We start from the raw sequence: 20607 nt of genomic DNA on the forward strand, positions 1-20607 counted from the left end.
AAAAATAACCTAATTCATGAGGCAAAAGATGAAAAATATCATCACTTTTTAAATACAGTCAGTTGAAAATTAAACAATTAAAATATAATTGCTTTGGGAAATGACTTTATGAACAGTGGAAGGATTTAGTGGAGGAATGAAAAATAAAGCAATTGCATAAAGCATGATTTGATTTCTTATCATGACTTCATGTGAAAGTGTCAGTCCTGTTTTCCAGAATATGATCACTTTGAAATTTGTAAACATCAGTGTTCTATTCTCTAGTCACATATTTGAAGTATGGTTAAGGCATGTTCATGTTTGTGGTTAGGACTCAAATGCAAATTACATCTTTTCTCAAATGGAAACACAAACTAATATAATAATTTATTTTATTTGCTAAAAGTGATATTATTAATAGTAAATATGTTCTCATCTATAAAGTCATTATGTTTACTTCATCAGGAATAGTGATATAAAAACAGTATCTATGACATAAAAAGCTTTATTTCCTGAGAAACTTCAAATAATTTTAAACTTTTTTCCTTCCTTCCTTCCTTCCTTCCTTCCTTCCTTCCTTCCTTCCTTCCTTCCTTCCTTCCTTCCTTCCCTCCCTCCCTCCCTCCCTCCCTCCCTCTTTCTTTCTTTCTTTCTTTCTTTCTTTCTTTCTTTCTTTCTTTCTTTCTTCCTTTCTTTCTTTCTTTCTTTTCTTACTTCAGGAGTAGTTCAATTCTTAAATATAATAATGCTCACTGAGAAACTCCATAATTGTATTTGACATTTTCCAAACTCTCTTGATCATGGTGCCATCTTTTAATTTTGGTTTCCTGGATCATCTAATTCTGTGGATGGCTTGATATAAGACCCTCATTTTGTAGAAAGGGATCTAGACTTTTCCAAGATCACACAGCAATTTAGTAGTAGACACATAACTACAATGCAAATATTTCCCATTCATAGTCCAGTGCTCTTTCTTCTCTATAATGTTGGATTATTACTTTGACTATTTTTTGGAAATGGTTAACAATGATTTCATCTTTATTTCTTTCAAAGAGGGAAAATAAATATATATAAGGATCTTAATCCATCAAAAAAAGGCAGTGACAAGGGCTTGCTTTGAAAGCCTCAGTGACTGGAACATTTGAGTTTGAAATGTCTCCTTGGTGAAGATTTTTCCTTGAGCATTTCCTACAGGTGTCCTTGGCATTACTTTGCTGACAAAATAGTCTGGTTCATTTTGACACACATATTAATAAATTTAATTACATATATTGATATATGCATTTATAAAGTTCAATACAGTTTTACAAATTGGGATCATACTTCACTGGATGTTTTTAATAATAGATATTAAATTGAATTTTAGTTGACTTAACAGAGAAAAAATAAACAATATTACTGAAGAAATAGCTAAACATCGAGTAAATATTGCTTTCCAAGAGATATTAGATCCTGTACTTCTAAAGATAATAAAAATATGAAAAATAATTTGGGGTTGGAATTCTGATTTTTAAAAGTAGCCTACCTCTAAGATGGCCCCAGTGGTTTTATTTTGACACTAGAGGCCAGCACGTGAAATAGCACGCAGTAGCCCACCACTGCTCTCAGCCCCACCCACCCGCCACCTGCCTTGCTTTGAATGGAGCCTGTGGGACATGGGGGAGGGACCAAGAGGTGCTCAATGCACCTCATGGTGACCAGTTGTTTGTTCATCTTGGTCATCATAGACACTGGCTTTTTATATATATACTAGAGGCCCGATGCACGAAATTTGTGCACGGGGTGTGTGTGTGCCTCAGCCCCACCTGCACCCTCTCCAATCTGGGACATCCTTCTCACAATCCAGGACTGCTGGCTCCCAACCACTCGCCTGCCTGCCTGCCTGATCACCCCTAACCGCTTCTGCCTAACAGCCTGATCACCCCATAACCGCTCCCCTCAGCCTGATCAATGCCTAACTGCTCCCCCGCTGGCCTGATTGACCCTAACTGCCCTCCTCTGACAGCCTGGTCACCCCTAACTGCCCTCCCTGACAGCTTGGTCCCCCCCAACTGCCCTCCCCTCAGGCCTGGGTCCCCCCTAACTGTCTTCCCCTGCTGGCCATCTTGTGGCAGCCATCTTGTGTCCACATGGGGGTGGCCATCTTTGACCACATGGGGGAAGCCATCTTGTGTGTTGGAGTGATGGCCAATTTGCATATTACTCTTTTATTAGATAGGTTGTCAACATTTTTAACATTTTAATATTTTTAATCATTTTAATTCTGTTCTGTAACCATAATGCCCTCAAATGTCTGGTGCCAGATGTATGTTACTACTGTGTTATTTGTGACTACCTTTTTTTCAATGGTTCCTGTGAACTGGTACCCTCTCTATTATTCCAGAGGGTAGAGTAACAGCATGCCTCTCAAGACCAAAATAAAATAAAAAGCACTATGTAATAGGGAAGATTATATCTTTTCTTTAGGTTGCCCTAGAGACCAAAAACCCACAGAATCAAGTAGGCAAATGACAACTCTGAATTGGAAGGATGATCAATTGGAATATCTGGCACCCTGAAGCAAGGAAGTAGTTGTGGAAATTACATGTTGATATTTACATAGCTAGTAGATCAGGGAATTGGGGTTAGAAACAAGGTAGTTTACACTTCAGTGTAAGTCTGTGTCCTTCAACCACCATTCTTTACTGTAAGAGAATGAAAATGCTATAAATGGTGGTCAGCATTAGGACCACTGCTTTGGCTCTGCAGTGTGTAAAGGGGAATTGGCTTGGCTCAGGATGAATGTTTGGTGGTAAAGTAAAAGTTTGCCCATTCTTTTCCATTTCAGAAAATATCAGAAGTGTAGCTTGGTAAATAGTACTTTACTTGTTACACAGTGGCAGTTGCCAGAAGGGAAATAAACCACTTGCTAAGAGTAAATCTAACAAGAGCACTCATTCTAAAAATCAAAATGAAAACCCACCCTTTTCATTGGTTCCTTTCCCCCTCACACTTTGAAGTATTAATTAGCATCATGGTGGGTGCTAAGAATTTTATGTTTCCAGACATTTGAGTGGCTAGAAGGGTAGCTAATAGCCATTTCTCTCTTTCTTTCCAGGCTTTGGTGCTCTTGATTTCCCACATTTACTCAGTACACATATCCTTCTTGCACAAGCTAGATTTGCCTTTAGGATTAATACTCTTCTTGTCTGTACTACATGTAGCTCCTGCAATCCAGGTAGATCTAGTGTTGAGGGTAGATTTACCCACTTGGTGACTCATGGGCTTAACAATTTAAAATAGATGTCTAGCTTTAAATCAAATTTAATTGATATAAATATAGGACTCTGGTTGGACTTTTTTAATTTAGGAAAATGGAGCCATCTTGAACTCAATTGAAATTTGATACCTTTAAGGTGAAAAGAAAGAAACAAGCAACTTGAGATTTTACTCCACTTACGAATTAGAGAATCAATCTAGCCATAATGTGAAATGTATAAACATGGCTTCATACAGTAATAAAAACAGGATGTTTCAAAATGGAAGTGTAGCTTGATTTTAAAAATTCTGACACAGGAGCTTCTTCTCACAAACACATCTAAACTTTTCTTAGATTTTTATATTTTAGAGAATATTTTTAAAATATATACTATATTTGAATGCTAGTTTTGGTTGTTTTTTCTGAGTCATAAATGAATCATTGAACATTAATCATAATCTGTTTCTTTTTTATGGTGTCATTTTGTGTTTGTTTTTTACTTTCAATGTTGCCTTGGAAATGACTGGAATACAATTATCCCCAGCTTGGCCCATGTGACTCAGTGGTTGAGCGTCGACCTATGAACCAGGAGGTCATGGTTCGATTCCTGGTCAGGCACATGCCTTGGTTTCGGGCTGGATCCCCAGTAGGGGGTGTGCAGAAGGTATCCAATCAATGATACTCTCTCATCATTGATGTTTCTAACTCTCTCCCCCTCTTCCTTCCTCTCTTAAATCAATAAAAATATTTTTTTAAATCCCCAGGAAAGAGCTGAATTTTTTAGATTTTCTTCCGTCTATAATAGTAAATATCAGTCCCTCACATTTATATAGTGCTATAAACAACATTCATGTATGGTGTCTCTTTTTATTATTACTGTAAAATTGTGAGGCTAGTATATCAGATATTCTTATTTTCATTTTATAGATGTGAAAATTGAGATTCTATAAGATTGCACTGTTCAGAATACTTTTATTTTTTATTTTTTAAAATTTCTTTATTGATTAAGGTGTCACATATTTGTCCTCATTCCCCCATTTCCATCCCCCACCCCTCCCCATGGCTTCCCCCACCCCCCTGATGTCCTTAACCATTGGTTAGGCTCGTATGCATGCACACAAGTCCTTTGGTTGATCTCTCCCCTCTACTCCCATCCTCCCTTCCCCTCCCTCTGAGGCCCAGTCCGATTGATGCTTCCTTGTTTCTGGGTCTGTTCTTGTTCATCAGTCTATGTTGTTCATCATTTCCCCTAGATGAGTGAGATCATGTGTTACTAGAAATATACTTATAAGAACCGAATGTGAGACGAGCAATAATAGTTATGCTGACAGGCAAATGAATCAGTCTGCAGTGAGTTTCTTTCTGGACCAATAGTTCTTTTGAGACCCAATTTCAATGTCCACCAGTTCCTTATGTGTACATGTCAGCACTGACCTTTCAGCTCTGGATAGTAGACAAATGGTGGTAATGCAGGTCCGACTCCCTCTGGTTTGGTCTCGCCCGGACCCAGGGGTGCGGCTTCACCTGGACTCAGGGGTGCGCGGCCTCACCCGGACCCGGGACCCAGCATCACCCGGGCCCCGGGGCATGTGGCCTCACCCGGACCCAGGGGCGCGTGACCTCGCCCGGACCCAGGATCCAGCCTCACCCGGACCCAGGGGTGCACGGCCTCGCCCTGACCCGGGGGCGTGTGGCCTCTCCTGGACCCAAGGAAGCGGCCTCACCTGGACCCGGGACCCAGCCTCACCCGGACCCAGGAGCGCGTGGCCTCACCTGGACCCAGGGGTGCACAGCCTCACCTGGACCAGGGGCACGTGGCCTCTCCTGGACCCAGGGGCACGTGGCCTCACACAGACCCAGGAGCACGCAGCCTTGCCTGGACCCGGGACCCAGCCTCACCTGGACCCAGGGGCATGCGGCCTCACCCGGATCCAGGGGCACGTGGCCTCACCCTGACCCAGGGGCGTGCGGCCTCACCCGGACCCGGGACCTAGCGGGGCTTCATCTTCTTGGTCCCAATTCTTGTCAGTCAATTCCCTCTCAGCAATTCCTTCGGCCATTTTCTCAAAGCTCCGGGGCGGCTGTCACGGAACTCGCTGGGCAGTGGGCTTGGCAAAGCTCTGGTGCGCAGCGGCGGGCTGGTCCGAGGTTGCTGTGGCGGCACTCGGTTCTGGAGCGGCGGCCGGTTGCCGGGCGTGCGCACCTGGCCGCTTCTGGGGCGTAGAGATTCTCGAATGACTCGGAGGTCAGCAAGCGCGGAGTCTCCCACCCCATGACCCCCAGGGGCTCGTCTGTCCATCCTCGGCAGCGAGCAGAGCCATCCCCTCAGCCAGAGACTGCCGGGGGAACCGCGCCTAGCACGTTCCAGGCCGCCATTGTGTTGCCAGAGCCATAGTTCTTAAAGTGTGATCTTTGGCTCATCGGCATCAGCATCATCCTTTATCCCCCTCTCTTTTATTCTAGTTGTAGAGCATCCGCTCAGCCAGCCCTCTGGTGGTTCTGGATGGTGTCTGCTCTGTTTTCCAGTTGTAGTTTCAAAATTGTTGTGGTAGGCAACAATCAGGCGTCTGCCCTATGCAGCCATCTTGGTCCTCCAGAAGATTCTTAAGTAACCTTATAAATGTGGTTCTGGCCGAGGCCAGTTTGGCTCAGTGGATGGAGCGTCAGCCTGCAGACTGAAGGGTCCCGGGTTCAATTCCGGTCAAGGGCATGTACCTTGGTTGCGGGCACATCCCCAGTAGTGGGTGTGCAGGAGGCGGCTGATTGATGTTTCTCTCCCATTGATGTTTCTAACTCTCTATTCCTCTCCCTTCCTCTCTGAAGAAAATCAATAAAATATATTTAAAATAATAAATAAATAAATAAATAAATAAATAAATGCGGTTCTGAACACTGTGTCGTCCATTAGTTTACTTCCTTCATCCCTTCTATTCGTGATCTGCTTCGGTGTCTCCACCTTTTGGCTGCCTCCCTATGTTGATGGAGTGGCTTTGTGTGGTCAGTGACCTACAGGTGCCGGTAGCTCAGCTTCCCCAATCTCCCTAGGTGGTCGCTCTTGGTACCCCCCTTTGTGGGCTGAGTGCAAAGTCTTGGTGCTGTTAAGCCTTGATTGCTGTTGGTACACTGGGAGGATTTGACCTCCAGTCCAATTGGCTGTGAGGATCAGCTGTGTCTATGCCAGGAGACAGCCTTATTCAACTAGACTTGCAAAATTGTAAAAGCCTCTGTGCTCAGCTTGGATGAGGCGGAGTTTCAAGGTGGAGCCTACAGCCTTGGCTTCCCGTCAGCCCCACCCTATGAGGTTCCTGGGTCTCAGTGTCCCTCTGTACTCCCTGCAAACAGCTCTGAGAGAAAGGCGCCCTGGAGTTTCGCCCGCTGCCAATCAGTCTAATCTCTCCCCCAATGAATCTGGATTCCCAGATTCTTGCCCAGAACTGGGTTTCAGTGTAGTCGAAACTGGGGCTCAGCGCAGTCTGGCGCTTTTGTCTCCTTCCCACCAGGGCAATTCAGCGGCACAGTCAACAGACCATCCTCTGCGCGCATTCCCATTCTTGCCTCCGGTGCTCTGCCTTTCGCCGCTTCTCTGCATTTCCGCCTTACAGCCCAGATTCCCCCAGTATGAGCATGGCTTCCCAGGGTCTCGCCTGGAACTGGGGTTCAGTGCAGTCGGAGCTGGGGTTCAGCGCAATCTGGAGCTTTTATCTCCTTCCCGCTAGAGAACACCGGCCAGGCAGTCAGCCGCCCCGTCCTCTCTGGCTCTGTCCTCTCCGCATGCGCACATGCTCGTGTCTCCGCCCGTGTCTCCATACCTCAGGCTTTTACGGCTCCTCTGATTTTCCTTGTGGTTTTCTCTTTCCTTCTAGTTGTGGGCATTTCAGTCAGCCAGCTTTCCTGTGGTTCTGGATGATGTCCGTTTTGACTTTTAGTTGTATTTTTGAAATTGTTGTGCCAGGCTGTAGGTTAGGTGTTTAACCTATGCCGCCATCTTGGTTTTTCCCCAGAATACTTTTAGATGCAAGTCTAGCATAATCTCAAAATTACCAAAAAGGAATTTTTTTTTTTTTTTTTGGTTCATGTAGGTGGAATGGGTAGGAAGAGCTGGCCTCAGCATCTAGTAGATCCAGGAGTTCATGTAGCAATTGGACTCTTGATCTTTGGTAGTCTTTACATCTGGTGTCTTTACATCCTTGCTCCTTCCTCAGTTCCTGCTTTGATCTGCATGTTAGCATTTTTCTCTCAGGTTCTTCCAATTAACTAGAGATATGGTTACTGACAGGTATGGGGAACCTATCTTTGCTTTGTTGAAATACAGTGGAGAAGAGAAACTGTATCCACATCCTGCTCAGTACCAACTCTGGAAATCCCACAGAAAGATTCTGGGTGACATGGCGTGGGTTACATGTAATTTCTTGGATCAAAATCTGCACTCAGGTAGATACAGAATTGTGATTAATCTGGCTTATGTTAGTTAGGCACATATATGATCAGGGGAGCAAGGTCTATAAATGGAAGCTGAACTGCAGAGGAGACAAAACTATAGAGATCACAGAGGTTAAATATTGGCTCAAAATATTCTCATTCTTGGTCCCATTCTTCTTCCCACTGTGCCATACTGTTGTATTCTGTTGTTGTTTTTTCCTCCACAGTGATTCATCTTTGAAGGAATTCTGTTCAGAAGTATGCAAAGGTCCCATTCATTTACTGAAAAATAATTTTGACATGGTTATGGATTCTCAGTAAATATCTTTCACTCAACTTTTCCCAATGTTAATACCTTGTATAATGATAGTATAATATCAAAACCAAAAAATTGACATCAATACTGTTCAAAAAGCGTATTCAGATTTAACCAGTTTTACATGCATCCATTTGAATGTATGTATGTAGTTTTATGCAATTTTATCACATGTATAGATTCATGAAACTGCCATGACAATCAAGATATATAGTGTTCTATCATCACAAAGATTTCCCTTATGTTGACCCTTTATATTTACACCATATCCCTCCACTGCTTGGCAACCACTAATGTCTTCTTCATCTCTATACTTTTGTCATTTTGAGAATGCCATGTAAAAGGAAATCATACAGTATGTGACCTTTGAAATTGGCTTTTGCATTCAGTCTAATATCTTTCAGGTACATCCAAATTTTGTGTGCATTAGTATTCTGTTACATTTTGTAGCTCAGTAGTATTTAATGGTATGGGTGTACCATATTTTGTTTAACCATTCACCTGTTGAAGGACATCTGGGCTTTGATTCCACTTTTCTGCTGTTAAAAATATTTGTGTATACATTTTTATGTGGGCCTGAGTTGTCAGTTCTCTGTGGCAATTTTCCAGGCCTGAAATAGCTGGGTCATATGGAAAATATATCATTAGTTTTGTAGGAGACTGCTAAAATGTTTTCCTTAGTGGCTGTAGCATTTTATATTCTCACCAGCAATGGGTGAGTGATCTGGTATCTTTACATCCTTGCTGGTATTTGGTGCTGTCACTATATTTTATTTTAACCATTCTGAAACTATGTAGTGACATCTCATGGTGGTTTAAATATGCATTTCTCTGATGTTGAACATCTTTTCATGTGCTTACTTGCTATCTCTATATTCTCTTCAGTGAAGTATTGGTTCCTGTCTTTTTTTAAAAATTATCTTTATTGTTGAAAATATTACAGATATCACTCTTTTTCTTCCATGACCTCCTCCACCCCTCTCCTGCCCCCTCCCAAGGCCTTCACCACAAAATCAGGGGTTATGCATATATGCATACAAGTTCTTTAGTTAATCTCTTTCCCCCCACCCCCTTCTGAAATTCAACAGTCCATTGCATGCTTCAATGTCTCTGGATCTATTTTATTCATCAGTTTATTTTGCTTATTAGATTCCACATATGAGTGAGATAATGTGATACTTGTATTTCTCTGACTGGCTTATTTTGCTTAGCTTAATATTCTCCAGGTGCTTCCTTTCTGTCTCAAAGGGTAAGAGATCCTTCTTTTTTACAGCTGCATAGTATTCCATGGTGTAGATGTACCACAGATTTTTTATCCACTCATCTACTGATGGCCACTTGGACTGTTTTCAGATCTTAGCTATTGTCAATTGGGATGCTATGAACATAGGGCTGCATATATTCATTCTGATTGGTGTTTCAGGTTTCTTAGTATATATTTCTAGAAGTGGGAACACTGAGTCAAATAGCAACTCCATATTTAACTTTATAAAAAATATTTTATTGATTTTTTACAGAGAGGAAGGGAGAGGGATAGAGAGTTAGAAACATTGATGAGAGAGAAACATTGATCATCTGCCTCCTGCACACCTCCTACTGGGGATGTGCCCACAACCAAGGTACATGCCCTTGATCGGAATCAAACCTAGGACCTTTCAGTCCGCTGGCTGACTCTCTATCCACTGAGACAAACCAGTCAAAGCCATATTTAACTTTTTGAGGAAACTCCATACTGTTTTCCATAATGGCTGCACCAGTCTGCATTACCACCAGCAGTGTACAAGGGTTCCCTTTTCTCCACATCCTCGCCAGCACTTGTCAGTTGTTGATAGTAACCATTCTAATGGGTGTGAGGTGATACCTAATTGTCGTTTTGATTTTCATCTCTCTAATTATTAGTGATGTTGAGCATTTTTTCATATGTCTTTTGGCTATCTGTATGTCCTCTTTGGAGAAGTGTCTATTTAGGAACTTTGCACATTTTTAATTGGTCTTATGTTCATTTTCTAAATGGATTCTTTTCTGTTGAGTTTTAAGAGATCTTTATATATTCTAGAAAGGTATTATATCCAGGTGTGTGGTTTGTAGATATTTTTCACGACCTTTAACCTTGTATTTTAGTCCTTTTAATAGTCTTCTTTGCAGAACAGAAGTATTTTTAATTTTAGTGAAGTTAAATTTTTCCATTTTTTATTTTTGGTATCATGCTTTTGATGTCATATCTGATAATTCTTCATGTAGCCATAGGTCCTGAAGATTTTCTCCTATTCTGCCTCTAACTGTTTTATAGTTTTGTATTTCACATTTAGGTCTATGATTCATTTTTTAAATTGGGGTTATTTGTAATTTGTGATGCTTGGGTAGAGGGTTCCCCCTCATGGGTTTCTATTAACTTTTATTCCAATGAATGATTTTCAGTGATAGTTTACATATTTATACTATCAGTGATTTTCTAGAAATTATGTATATAAATATAATTCTTGATGATTTCAGTATCTCGTTGGTGCTCTAAGCAATGCTGGACTGAAGGTTGAAGCTCAGTAAATGCTTGCTTAAGGAAGCATCAAGTTCTGGCTTCCAATTCCCAATTTACATGGAGGACTTTGAACTAGTCACTTAGAACCTCAGTTTTCTCATATATCAAATTGGGTAATAATGCCTGAGTTATTTCTCTTATAGAAGCTCAAGTGAAATGATGTGTTTAGAAGTTGCTTTAAACAACTAAAAATTTTTAAACTGTAAAGTACTTAAACACCTCTAGGATGATAATGGACTTTATTAGTAAGCATAATAGAATAGTGCTACAACTCAAATGTTTGTGGCTGCCTTCCTAGCTGTTACTTATCTTCAGAGGGCAGCATTCCCTGGCCTACAGAAGCAATTGGAAGGTTTGGTATTGCTCTTTCACTTTCATACATCTTGTGTCTTTTTTAGGTAGCTGTCTGACAATAACCACCTGGAACTCTGATCTGCCATTCCCTTGTACACTCAATAACCTGGGGCCTGTTCCACTGCATCCTGGGATTAGATGGTATAGAACAGTCTCATTTCCATTGTCCACACTGTTCCTTCAAACCACCTTTAAAACTAATGCACCTGATGATATATATGTTTGGAAGTCCAATATGATACCACTGAAATCTTACTATTAATTGAGCAAGTTTTTTATAATGTCCAGCATGGTGCAAACATTCCCCTTTCATTTTCAATGCAGAGGCAATCTTAAATAAAGATTTGGGAATTTACTACTCCTTCCCCATGGTTGTTTTGTCTTTTTATCACCCACCCCTTTTTCCTGAGGCTTGACTTTATCCACAAGGGGAAAGCACCAAATCCTTGAAGTCCTCTGAGAACATTCCGTTATCAAATTAACATTCTTAAACAGCCTATCCTGACCATACTATCTCGAGCAATGCACTAAACACTTTCTATTCTCTTATTTAGTTTAATTTCCTTAATATTAATCACTGTTTTATGATACATACATAGTTGTTGTCTGTATCCCTAATTATAAGACCTGCTTATGAAAGGGAAGGACTTAATCTGCTTTTGTTCACAGCCAAATCCTCAGAAATTTGAACATAGAATATGTTAAATAAATATTTTAATTAATAAACAATTTTTTCAGAGTGTACTCTCTGTAAGACAAATATTTGACCATCTTTTATAATATAATTATATCTCATGGTTTAACTAGTTTGGTTTATATGCTAACGAAGTTCCTGTCTGTTGTATCTAACCTAAACGCCACTTTCCTTACAAGTGTGTGCAGGATAGAAAGGAAGGAGTGAGGAGGAAAGAAAATCCTGTCCTGCCTAAAATATGTTTTGGAGGAAGTGAATGGAAGGCAAGGACACTGTGAGCAGGAGACTAGAGTATCATAATGATATAACAGATTTCTATCTTTGCTAGGCAAGAGAGCTGTGAGTGTACTAGACAAATATAAAACTGCAGCAGAAAATGATTATAAGTAATTAGTGGTGAATGGTTTATTAGGGAAAAAGACAAATGAAAGGGAAGTTTGAAGATATTTTGAGAAGAACAGATACCAAATCTGTGGCTTTTGTGGTCAGTGTTTAGAACCTGCAATACAGGAAGGGGTAGGTTTATGAAAGGGAAATTGAGCTCCCTTCACAAAAATGCATTGCTCTTTCTCATAAACACCTTCACTGTGTTAATAATGCTACCGATAACAATAATGATCACAAAAGCTCACTTTGACTGAGCATTTCCTATGTGCCAGGCACTGTGTGAAGTGCCTTATGTACATTATCTGGTTTCATCTTCAAAACAAACCTATGTGGGAAGTGCTGCTATAATTTCTAATTTAAAATTGAGGAAACTTTGGCAAAGGGACTTGCCAGAGATAATAATAAGCCTCCTTCCAGCCAATTGGGTTCATTGTACTTTATTGTAGTTGGAAAGATAGAATGCATTTTTTACATTTAGAAAGGTGTGATTATGATTTTAATACATAAAATAAAATCATATAAGTCATCAGAGCTGCTATAAGTGCAAAATAATAGGGCAGATTTTTCCCCGGGACCTAGGATCCCCAATAGTTAGGTAGGTATATCTGGATGGGCATCACAATTTTAAGGCCAATAAGGAGTTTATCAAGGTTTCTGGAATTGATGTGTTTGCTTATCTGGAAACTTTTCTCAGCACGTGGCGTAACACCCATTTATAGAATAGAACATTAAAGCTGCTAGCCAAAATTCTGGGACATATTGTACTCAAATTAAGATGTGTTTTATGAACTGGTGCATTAGATTAATCTGATTGAAGTGTCAAACTATAGATTTATGATATTACAGAAAGGAAAGCATTGTTAATTATTTGAAAATCCAATTATCACATGATCTCACTCATATGTGGAATCTAATGAACAATATAAACTGATGAACAAAAATAGACCCAGAGACATAGAAGCATGAAACAGACTTTAGAACCTCAGAGGGAAGGTGGGGGAGGGAGGGTCAGTGGATTGGAAGAGATCAACCAAAGAACTTGTATGCATATATGCATAACCCATGGACACAGACAGCAGGGTGGTGAAGGCCTGGGGTGGAGGGTAGGGGTGGGCTGGAAGAGGTCAATGGGGGATATAAGGGGACATATATAATACTTTCAACAATAAAATTTTTTTTTAAGTTTTATGGAATTCTCAGATTTCCTTCCCTTGATGTTGACTACAATGGGGCTTGGTGGTTGTGCAGTAACCCAGACTACTTTTTCCTCATTTACTCTCTGCCTATTTAGGATGAGAGCACATGACCTTTTTGGTTTGTCAGTGAACCTCCACCTTCCTCTGCACCAGGATTCTCTGTAGTTTACTGACATTGTAGAGACTTACGTATTTATTACTTCTGTTCTCTTTTATTTTCATCCAGTCTAAAGAATACTTCTCCTTTTGGTTTCTTTGCAGTTTCTCTTCTACCATTCAGGTTGTTCATTTTCCAAGACCTCTTTCAGGCTCTTTTTCTGATTTGTAAACACTGAAATATTCAGCAGTCTCCTTCTCCATCCATTCTTAAGATGATCTCAGCTACACCCATCACATCATATCCTATCTAATAAAAGAGAAACATGCAAATTGACCGTACCTCCACTACACCCACAAGCCATGCCCACCAGCCAACCAGGATCAAGTATGCAAATTAACCCAACCAAGATGGTGGTTAATTTGCATATCCAAGCACATAGTGAAGACTGAAGACAGAGTAGAAGGAAGCCAAGTGCTGCAGAAGGGAGGGAAGAGGGTGGGGCGGCGGAGAAGGGAGGGAAGCAGGCGGGGTGGTGGAGACGGCCACAGGAAGCCCTATTCTTGCAGGAATCTTCCTGTAACAGGCCTCTAGTACACTTATATGTAGGTAACTCACAACTGATAATGAAATAAAAGGAGAGGAGAGGATTAGTTCAACAGAATTTATATAATACTAGAGGCCCAGTGCATGAATTCATGCACCGGTGGGGTCCCTCGGCCTGGCCTGTGGGGATCAGTGGACCTCCCCACTGCCATATTCAGGCCTTACCCGCCAACTCGTAGAACTCCAGCCCACTGTCTGCATCGATCCCACACAGCACGAAGTAGTGTGCAAAGTGGCAGGTGGCTGGGGAGGAGCCCGAGCCCCAGCTGGGCTCCGCTCCTACTCATCCCAGCCCCACTGCACTTCCCACCACCCCAGATCCGGTGCGCAAGGGGAGTGTCTGCGGGAGAGGCTAGCACTGCTGCCACAGCTATGTTTGCCAACCGTGAGCCCAGTGTCTGGCACCTGTCTGTCAGCTGAGCAGCTATCCCTGTTGTGGGAGTGCACTGACCACAAGGGGGTAGCTCCTGCATTGAGTGTCTGCCCCCTGGTGGTCAGTGTGTGTCATAACTACTGGCTGGATGTCTGGTCATCTGGTCACTTAGGCTTTTATATATATATAGATCTAATAACATTCATTGAATAATCACATTGTGTTGGTGTTAGAGTTAAGAGCTTTCACTATTAATGTAATTAAATCCTCATACAAATTCTGTAATATGTCATACCATACCATATTACACTATACTATACTCATCCTTCTCTCTTGTCTTTCCATCTACTTCCATTTACACTAGATTGAAAATCCCCCTCAAAGACATTGTTTGAGCAATTTCCCCCACCCATTACATTGCCTTTTTTTGGTGTTAATCCTCACCCGAGGATAATTTTCCATTGACTTTTAGAAGGAGTAGAAGAGAGGGGGAGGGAGGGAGGAAAGGAAGAAGGGAGAGAGAGAGAGAGAAACTTTGATGTGAGAGAAACACATCCATTGTTTGCTTCCTGCATATGCCCAGACCAGGGTGAGGGATAGAACCTGCAACCAAAGTACCTGCCCTTGACTGGAATCAAACCTGGGACCCTTCCATTCTTGGGCTATAACTGGGTATCCACTGGGGAAAACTGGCTATGGCTATATTGCCCTTTTTAACCCAAATGGATCATTTTAATACCAATTTACTGTAATTTCTCCAATCTTAAAAATAGACTCCTCTCTCCAGACATCCTTCCCACAGTACCTGATATCTCTGCTCCCTTTCAGTAAACCTCTTCAAAAGAGTTGCTTCCAATTCCTGTCTTCTTTTTCTCTAGAACCCACATCAATCAAGCTTTCACCCCCACTATTTTGCTGAAATTGCTGTTTCAAGATCAGCAATAAAATCCACATTGCTAAATCTGATGGTCAATTATTAGCCCTAATCTTATTTGACCTATAAGTTGGAGTAGATGAAACTCATCACTTCCTTCTTGTTTTAACAGGTTATTGACTTCACTTTCAATAATTCTCTAGTCTTCCTCTTATCTCACTGGCGGCTCCTCGTCAATTTCTTTTGCTGATTACTTTTCATTTTCACTAACTATAAAAGTTGTAGTGTCTTAGGTTGCAGTTCAATTTTTGGAAATTTTTTTCTCCATCCACATTCACTCAGTATGTTGATGTGTTCATTTGTTAGAGCTATTGTAACAAAATAACACAGACTGTATGACTTAAATAACAGAAATTTATTGTCTTACAGTTCTGGAGGTTAGAAGTCCAAAATGAAAGTTCTGGCATTGTTGCTTCCTTCTGAGTTCTGTGAGGGAAGGATCTGTTCTTTGCCTCTCCTTGTCTTGTAGATGGCTATCTTCATGTTGACATAGAATTCTCCCTGTGTGTATCTTCAATTTTTTTGTATTTTAAATATGAAAATCAATATTATTGGAATAGAGCCATCCTAATGACCTCATTTTAACTTGATTACATCTGTGAAGACCCTGTCTCCAAATAATGTCACATTCTGAGGTATCGTGGTTTAAGACTTTAATGTAAGAATTTTAGTGTGTGGGGAAAACTACTATTGGTTTCATAAAATAATTTTAACTTACCATTAATATGCTGATAGATTTCTGAATAATGTCTCCACTCTAGGTCCCTGCCATTAATTCCAGCAACCTATTTTATGAATCCTCTTGGATATCTAATAGACATCTAAGATTTAATACACCCATACCATACTCTGATCTCTGCAACAAATACCTGCTTCTCCCTAGCCTTCCTCATTTCAGTAAATGGACACTTCATCCTTTCAATTTCTTAGGCCCAAATTTCTGGTGTAATTGTTAACTCTTCTCTCTGTCTCATATCCAACATCTAATCTTTTAGCAAATGCTGTCTGTTCCATATTCAAAATGCATGCAAATCTGACCACTTCCCACTATATCCTATGCTACCTGCCTGATACAAATCACCATCCACTTCCACTTAAATTATTGAAATAGCCTCTTGACAGGTCTCCCTGCATCATCCCTTGTTCTCTTTGGCATATTGTGGTCAGAGGCATATGAATGGTAAATTAAAATCCTACCTAATAATAGACAAATATGCAAATTGACCGCACATTCGCCACGCCCACCAGCCGAGCCACGCCCACCAACCAATCAGGGCGAATATGCAAATTACCCCAACAAAGATGGTGGCTAATTTGCATATCAAGACAGCGTAGAAAGAAGCCAAGAGCTGCAGAAGGGAACAAAGCTTCAGAGAAGCAAACAAGACGGGGGAGAGGAGAAGGGAGGAGCGGAGGTAGGGCTGTGGGAGAAGGAAGGAGAGCAGGCAGGCTGGCGGAGAAGGTGGGGTGGAGGAGAAGGGAGGAGCACAGGTGGGGCTGGGGGAGAAGGGAGGAGAGAGGAGAGTGGGCGGGCTGGGGGAGAAGGCTGGGTGGGGGAGAAGGGAGGAGTGGAGGCGGGGCCGGGGGAGAAGGGAGGAGAGCGGGCAGGCTGGCAGAGAAGGCGGGGTGGGGTAGAAGGGAGGAGCGGAGGCGGGGCCGGGGGAGAAGGAAGGAGAGTGGGACGGCTGGCGGAGAAGGGAGAAAAGCAGGGGGGCTGGCGGAGAAGGCGGGGCAGGGGACAAGGGAGGAGAGCAGGCGGGGCGGGATAGAGTGCAGCAGGAAACCCTATTGCAGGATTTTTCCTGCAACGGGAATGCTAGTTATTTAATAAAACCAGTAGTAGTTGCCCATACACACAAATTCTTACATTAAAGTCTTAACCCATAATACCTCAGGATGTGACCTTATTTGAAGGCTAGAGGCCGGGTGCTTGGATTTGTGCACCAGTGGGGTCCCTTGTCCTGGCCTATAGGGAATGGGCCAAAACCAGCCCTTCAACATCCCTCGAGGGGTCCCGGATTGCGAGAGGGTGGTTCTCAGGTGACACACTCCGGAATTGGGCTCCCTCCTCTCTGGTTCTGGGTGTGTCACATGAGAACCACAGCTGCCAAGTCACCACAGCTCTGCAGTTTCTGTGTTGAGCGTCTGCATAGCTACCGGTTGGCCAGTTGAACGGTTGGCAGGTCCCTTAGGCATAAATATATATATATATATATATATATATATATATATATATATATAGTCTTTACAGATATAATCAAGTTAAAATGTAATCATTATTAAAGTAGCTCTTTTCCAATAAGATTGATGTTCTTATTTTAAATAAAGGGTAAATAAGTCAGATCATGTCAGTTTCCTGCTTTGAACCTTCCACTGGCTTCCCTTACAATGGCCTACCAGATCCTTCAGGATATTGTACCACAGTTACTATTCTGACTTTAAGTCACACCGCATTTCATTCTACTCACTCTCCTTCAGCTACACAGGCTTCTTGCTGTTCCTCAAACAGGAATAGTCTCATAATGAGATCTTTGCACTGATCCTTGCCTCTACTTGGAGTGCTTTTCTCCCATTCAACAGCAGAGTTTAGTCTATTTCCTTCAAATCTTTGCCCAAATACCACTTTCACAGTAAGGGCTTTCCTGATCTCCCTGTTTAAATATTCAAACTCCCTTCCACCTCCCCAGCACTCTCTATAACCCTGCCCTTCTTTTTTTCACAGATTTGTCATTATCTGATTAACTATATAATTTATTTTTACATAGTTTCTATCCACAAAAACTTGTGTGGAGGTCTATCTATCTATCTATCTATCTATTGCTTGATTTGAAGAAATATTAGTTGATTACCTCAATTTTTTTCAACCAACTGTCATTGAATACCTTATTTTCTGTGTGACATGCTGAACAGTAGGGACATAAAGATGAAGACATGAAGAACTTTGTCCTTGCCCTTGAGGAAATCAGTCTAATCATGGAGAAAGATAGTAGTTTCAGTTTTCCCAGAGGGAGTGACACATGGCTGTGTGAGTGACAAACAAGAAAGGGCTATTCATAACAAACCAGGAAAAGATTCACTCTCCAAGTCAAACCCAAATGTGTCCTTCCCCAAGGCTCCTCTGACTGCAATTTTTCTGTATCTATAAAAATAACATATGCTCATCTCCAGAATGTCTCTGATTTATATGCTTGTGAAGTCATGACTATGATTATTTATGCAAATGAAATTAATTTCAAACTTCATCATAGTCTTTATTTAGTGATTGGGGAACTAGGACTGTGTGCTACTACAGAGACCTCTCATTTTCACTAAGAGTAAGGTCTAATTTCAAATGCAGGAAGAGAGCTGCTATTTAAAGGAACCCTGCTGTGAGGGTTTTTTTTTTTAATGCAAAGTCTTTTTATTTCAAAATGAACAATCTCCTCCAATTTATCTCCTTTGAATAACTTGAAAAAATATGGTGTGTGAACTTCTAATAAATGGGAGTTTGAATTTGTGTATGATGTGTTTGAAATAATCCTGGATTGAGTCTTTGTCCCAGCACCTCAACTGATTCTTGTGACCTTGGACAAGGTGTTATTTTTTTTAACTTTATTTTTATTGTTGACACTATTATAGATGTCTCCATTTCCCCCCATTTGCCTATCTCCACCCAGCCCCTGCCTCTAGATCTCAATTGGCCCCTTTACTAATACTAAGCAAAGGGCTGTACTTCCTGTTTCATAAGAATCTGTGGTTCTATTAGTCTTTTAGTGTCTACTTTTTTCAAGTACATGATTGATTACTTCCTACATCCTTGGTGAAGAATTAACTCTCACTATACCCCATGAATACTGAACTTAATTCCTTCCCTGTGGAAGCTATACATCTAATGTTCAAGTAGAGACAGATTTTACTCTATTTCTTTTTACTCTGTTACTAGAGGCCTGGTGCACAAATTCATGCACCAGTGGGGTCCCTCAGTCTGGCCTGTGGGATCGGGCCGAAACCGGCTCTCTAACATCCACTGAGGGGTACTGGATTGTGAGAGGGCACAGGCCAGGCCGAGGGACCCCACCAGTGTAAGATCAGGGCCAGAAGAGACGTGGGAGGTTGGCCAGCTGGGTATGTGAGCAAGTGCTGACATAGAAGCTGCAGCAAGTTATCCAGAAGGTATAGCTAAGGTAATTAAGGTAAACTACATTAAACAAAATATTTTCATTGTAGATGAAACAGCCTTATATTGGAAGAAGATGCCATATAGGACTGTCATAGCTAGAGAAGAAAAGTCATTGCCTGGCTTTAAAGGACAAGTTGACTTTCATATAAGGGGCTAATGCAACTGGAGACTTTAAGTTGAAGCCAATGCTTATTTACCATTCCAAAAAAAATTGGGCCCCTTAAGAATTATGCTAAATCTACCCTGTCTGTGCTCTAGAAATGGAATGATAGCACATCTATTTATAACATCATTTACTGAATATTTTAAGCTCACTGTTGAGACCTACTGCTTAGAAAAAAAATTTTTTTTTCAAAATATTAAAGTACATTTACAATGTACCTGGTCGCCCAAGAGCTCTTAAGGAGATGTACAATGAGGTTAATGTTGTTTTTATGCCTGCTAACAGAACATCCTTCTGCAGCTCATGGATCAAGAAGTAATCTCAACTTTAAAGTTATAGCTGTCATAGACAGGAATTCCTCTGATAAATCTGGGCAAAGTAAATTGAAAACCTTCTGGAAATGATTCACCATTCTAGATTCCATTAAGAATATTTGTGATTCATTGGAAGAGGTCAAAATACCAACATTAACAAAAGTTTAAAGTTGATTCCAACCCTCATGGATGACTTTGAGGGGCCAAGACTTCAGTGATAGAAGTAACTGCAAATGTGGTGGCTGGAGCTAGAGAACTAAAATTAGAAGTGGAGACTGAATTGCTGCAATCTCACGATAAAAGTTTAACAGATGAGCAGTTGCTTCATATGGATGCCCAAAGAAAGTGGTTTCTTGAGATGGACTCTACTCCTGGTGAAGATGCTGTGAAGATTGTTGAAATGACAACAAAGGATTTAGGCTGTTACATATACTTAGTCAGTAAAGCAGCAGGGTTTGAGAGGATTGACTCCAACTTTGAAAGAAGTTCTACTGGGGGAATGCTACAGAGAAATAGTTTGTGAAAGAATAATCAATCTATGTGGCAAACTTCATTGTTGCATTATTTTAACAATTTGCCGCAACTACTCCATTTTCACCAACCATCAACATCGAGGCAAGATCCTCCAGCGACAAAGAAACAAACAAATATAAAACATTATGACTTATTGATGGGTCAGATGATGGTTAGCATTTTTAGAAATAAAGTATTTTTAAAATTAAGAAACATGCATTTTTTAGACATAATGCTATTATACACCTAATAGTGTAAACATAACTTTTATATTAACTGGGAAACAAACAAAAAAGTTGTGTGCCTTGCTTTATTGTGTTATTTGCTTT

At 41.1% G+C, this 20607-nt stretch overlaps 1 pseudogene; it reads left to right on the forward strand.

The window, feature by feature from the left end:
- LOC103302621 (ATP-dependent RNA helicase DDX54-like) overlaps positions 1 to 20288 on the forward strand; it is a 70214-nt pseudogene extending 49926 nt beyond the window's left edge.
- The last annotated feature ends 319 nt before the right edge of the window (positions 20289 to 20607 follow it).

Source organism: Eptesicus fuscus, chromosome 1 (genome assembly GCF_027574615.1).
Source record: "Eptesicus fuscus isolate TK198812 chromosome 1, DD_ASM_mEF_20220401, whole genome shotgun sequence".
NCBI classification, from domain to species: Eukaryota; Metazoa; Chordata; class Mammalia; order Chiroptera; family Vespertilionidae; genus Eptesicus; species Eptesicus fuscus.